Source organism: Glycine soja, chromosome 10 (genome assembly GCF_004193775.1).
Source record: "Glycine soja cultivar W05 chromosome 10, ASM419377v2, whole genome shotgun sequence".
NCBI classification, from domain to species: Eukaryota; Viridiplantae; Streptophyta; class Magnoliopsida; order Fabales; family Fabaceae; genus Glycine; species Glycine soja.
Window position 1 is genome coordinate 5,598,093 of NC_041011.1, and position 5,245 is coordinate 5,603,337.

Below are 5,245 nucleotides of genomic sequence, written 5' to 3' on the forward strand. Positions count from 1 at the left end.
AGTTTATATTCAAATAGACTTTAATACATGATTCAACTTAATATTTACTTGCTTTTAATACATATAAATGTTTGCATACTGGATGTACCATGTTTGAGTGAAACAAATTTCTTAAGGATACGATATTTGGTCTTACCGTTTTATATTACTTGTGCGACTAGGTACACTTGTCGACCAGCTAACACAAACAATAGCTTTGAAGGTAAGTGCTTGATTTTTATTCAGTTTATAGTTGTTGTTGGATGGAGAAGGTCATCTTCCCCTCTTCCTTATTTGCACCATTTATTATGTTTCTCTAATTCTATCTATTAATTTTCCTGATTTTCCTTTCAAATGTGTTGGGGTTTTTGTAAACTTATGGCTTGTCAGCCTGCATATTTCTTTAGCAAGGTTTGTTCATTCATCATTGTGCTCAAGAGGGTAATATATATATGAACAACAAAAAATCACTAAACACATGAATCTATCTACATTTTTTCATATTTGTCCATTGAAATAGTACATGAATGGATAAAGGTTTCATGAATTGGAACATCATGTACGAGATGATCTCTTTGATTTGGCACTAGACTGGCATTCACATTGTGTTTAACAAACCTCCCTCTTATTCTCTGTTGTTGCACCACCAACAACGATGCCTTGGTCACAAAATTTGGTGATGGTAGCATGTCTCCAATGACCCCTAGCTCTTCACACTCACTCCATTCATCATGTCCCTAAAAATAACACTCTCCAAATGCTCATTTCCCACCATCAGTAGATGAAAATAACCAGAGTGAGCTTAGAGAGTTGATCAACTGATGGAATTTCCCCCTTGAAGAGCTCTTTCACTTCAAGTCGGACTTTGTCTTGCCAATATGGATTGCTTGCTAGCAACATAGTTGTCCAAGTGAGCAAGAGTGCAGTGGTTTCATGTCCAACAAAGAAAAATGTTTTGCATTCATCCATAACTAGTTGTACATTGAAGGTAGCACCCTCCTTCTTCATCTCATCTAAGAGAATACCCAACAAATCATTCCCATAAGAATTTCTGCTCCCAATAGACTTTATCTCTCTATTATACTTGCTGGGAAAAAACCTACAACATGTAACCACCTCTAATGACCCCTAGCTCTTGACACTCGCTCCATTCATCATGTCCCTAAAAAAAACACTCTCTGGATGCTCATTTCCCACCATCACTAGATCAAAATAATCTATCAATGTTGTTATACATGTTGACATATCTATCTCATCTTTCTCCAATTCTTCTAGAATCTGAAACCTACCATTTCTGGCTTTATAGTATCTATACTCATCTATAAGATTACCGTCACGTTTTCTATCTTTAGAATTCTCCTCTCCAAATAGAAGGAACCTTACCACAGTTACATACACACATTGATGCCTACCCATTCTAGTGGCATACGCTAATGTCTCCATGACATCTTGACCGCCAATGAAGAACACTGCGACATAGAATGATGCTCTAGCCATCAAGAGTGAAGGAGAAGGATTGAACATGCTCTTATCAACTAGAATTCCCACTAAACATGGTGCCGTTTGGAGGACATTAATGTTCATGGTTTGGATGGTCCTATGAGAAATTTCAACGGTGTCATCACTTACCCACCTCTTGTGGAATAGCAAGATCAAAATGTTGGATCCACTGTCTAGTGAAATTCTACAAATATCACCATACATGGTTTCAAATGTGGAGATTGAAGTGAAAGATTGAACAGATACACATCTTTCATTTTGTTGTCCATATTGCCTCAATGCATTATCAATGTGACTTGCGTTGCAAGACATTGAGCGTAGGTCATGATGGGGTTGGTTTTGGTTATCAACAAGAATAGGCCTGGGTCTTCCTTGAAGCTTCACTATGACTAATGTTGTGACCCCAATCTTGCTATCTCTGCGTGCAACTATGAACTGAAGGAGGCCTGCTAGTGTCAGAAAGCTACCACTCTGATTCTGCAGTGCAACAAAAATAATCACTGTGAAGGTAAAACCAGCTATATCAACAAACATTGCTGCTGACATGGTTAAACGTCCTATATCAGTGTTAAGGAATTTGACATGTTTCAAGAGCATTGCTATGCTAATAAATACAATTAAGGCTTGTGAGAGAGCCATAAAGGGCAGTGCCTGTGCAAGGCTCCTGTCCATCGTAGCATATTTCCTCAACAGAATGGCTAGTCCAGTAGGGATTACCAATGTAAGAGCGAACACAGAAATAGCAACAGTGATGGCCAGCTTTTCAATCTTCATCAATGTGGAAATATTCATTTTAACACAACATATGAAGAAGAAGAACATAAGGCCAAACGATGCAACTTTTTCAACCACTACAACACCCTTTACAGGAAATAAGGCTTGCCCTAGAATGTTTTTGTTCCCCAACATTGATGGGCCAAACAACACTCCACCCTGTCACCATGCATCATTTGTTAACAAGACAATATTTTTACAGTATTGATACACAAATGACATTTTTACATTATTGGTGATAGGAGTGGTAGCAACACACTATCACGAGAAATTATTACAACTATCATTAGGGCTTGTTAGCTTGCATATTTCTTTAGCAAGGTTTGTTCACTGATCATTGTGCTCAAGAGGGTAAAAGAGATGAAGTTTGATAATGATGGAATTGTCAACACACCCGCCCCTCTGCCTCTCTACCTCTAGAATTAAACCAAACCATTAGATCTCACAACAATTAACATAACATATAGCAATTATCAATTCACAATGCAGACACCAAAAGTTTCACTAATTGTAGAATGAAGATTAGGATCTCAACAGATAGACCTCTTAGATCCCAGAGCAGTAGGTCCCAAGCCCCAGCCAACTACACTCATAAATTCTGAATATCCCCCCTCCCAAATATTCCTTTTTCAATCATATCTTCAACTGCAACAAAATCTCCATTTAGCATAACCGCCTCCTCTGCCATGCATCCCTCTTCTCTATCTGATGTAGACTCTCGAAATCGTTGGGCCCATATTGTGTTCAGCCAAAAGATGATCCCTCTAGGTTTTGTTCCCTATCAAATAATCCAAGTTTTTCTAAATAGGAGGAAGTTCAAAGCATAAAACAATAACTTGTCTTTTGTGCATGTTAAATTGTATTTAAAACTGATCACCTAAACTCCCACATAATTTCCTTGGCATGGTAGATCATTTAGCAGTTATTTGACAAATAACCTGTTACTATCTACCTATGAGCTTTGATTAGCTTCAATGCCATAAAGGTTATCACCTAAAATTGTTAACAAAGTTGTCTTTTTTATTCCTTTGACTGGAATTATATATTTACTGATTTGCTAATCACATTTTAATGAAAAATACATAGGCTCTAAAATTGCATAGGAAGAAATGAAACACAGCCCTCGACCCACATAAAAAAGGAAAAAAATTAATATGAATTAATTGTGCAAGTCAAAATAAAAGGAACAACAAAGGATATGGAAGATACTTTAAAATGATGCATGGAAGATAACTTGCAATTGTGTTAAAATGGGAATAAAAATTAATAGAAAAAAAGGATTAGAGAAATTATGAACAATAGTTTTGTTTACCTTTACAATTATAGATAACTAAATTATGATCCCTGCCAAATTTATGCCTTACGTATCATTCCTTAGTCCTTCAAAATAATTCCACTTGGAAATGTGCTAACCTAGTTTGAATAGTTAATTGAATAGTCCAGCCCTCAAAATGTGATTTGGGAGGAAATTCTGAAAAAAATGTGATACAGTCCAGCCCTGAAAATTAATTGAATAGTTCTTTAATTAATGTTGACATGATAAATACATATATTGTTAGTGTGTTAGAATTAATTTCTTTGACAATTACTTTCCTATTTTTTTGCTTAAACAATTTGTATTGTTTGTAGGTACTACTATTTAATTGTGTAATTCATAGTTAAGGCTTCTAAAGAAGTTGTTGTTGTTGGACTAAGCATACAATCATTTATTTATGACCAACCTTATTGCACCCAAAATATTTGTTACTAGCACATTTTGAGGTATGTATGTAATTGTAAAACTGATGTCCTTTATGTATACAAATTGTTGTTCACATATTTATTATAGAATTGTATTGCTGAAAATATATAATTGAGTCGGTGTTTTATAGTAGCACCACATTCAGGTTTTGCTTTGTTGTGTGAATTGTTTAAGTATGCAGGTTAGGTGGTTTATTTCCAAACCATGTTAACACTACAAAGTAAAGGGTTGACTTAATTGTTGCTGACGTAGTAAAACCATAAAACTTGGTGGTTGAATTATGTAATGAGGATTTGGCCAACTAAGAAACATTGAGTCAGCAATGTTAGATTTTACTTATATTTTCAGCACATGCTCATGTTTTTGTAGCATTTGTTGTGCTTCACAGCACTTAAATCCTTTTACTGGCCCTGGCTACAATTTAATTGTAGGACAAGCTAAGAATTTTAGTCAATATTGTTTACCCACTATAATATACATATATGTTAGGTTTATGGTAATGATACATTGGTTAATTAGGTTTAAGTAAGGTGCTTTTCAGCTTGGTTAATTGGGTTTAAGGATGTCAATTTTCTACCAGTTGGTTAATTGGGTTTAAGGATGCTTTGGACAATTCAATTTGTTGGTTGACCGAAGATAAAGTCATACTATTTGAAGCTGCCATTACCGCAGTCATACTATTTGAAGCTGCCATTACCGCAATCATACTTATTGGTAAAACCATCTATCTAGGTAGGTAACATAATTCGACATTTATTTGAATATTTGGTTTGCTGTTCATATATTACTATTATTTACCATTAAAAATATGTGTATTTTGAGTGAACCTTAGTTTCTTGTTTGAGATTCCATACCATGATTAATACGGATAGTTTGGATTAATCGTGGTATGGAATCTTGAATTGTCCGTTCGGACAATTTGGAAACTCTTTTTTTTTTACTTCATTCGTAGTTATAGGTTAAGTATGTTGTGTTAACGGTTCGAACAAACTGAACCCAACTCTAAAATTTAGAGGTGCACTAATTGGACTCAATCAGTTTGATGGTAAACTATTTACAATTTTTTTAAAAGATTAATATCATGTTCTTTCAGTACCTAAAATAAGAATTAGTCAAACTTGTGAGTTAATTAATGCTTGTAAAATTCTCTACATTTTCATTTAAGAATTAAGATGGAAAAAAAATTCATTTGAACAAATGAATTGCTGATGATAAATAAACTGTAGTGATGAACTATGATTATTTTATTGA

The 5,245-nt window shown here is 34.7% G+C and overlaps 1 pseudogene; it reads right to left on the bottom strand.

Annotated features, from left to right (window-relative positions):
• Positions 1 to 467: 467 nt before the first annotated feature.
• On the bottom strand, positions 468 to 4,688 carry LOC114370363 (annotated as a pseudogene).
• Between the last annotated feature and the right edge of the window lie 557 nt (positions 4,689 to 5,245).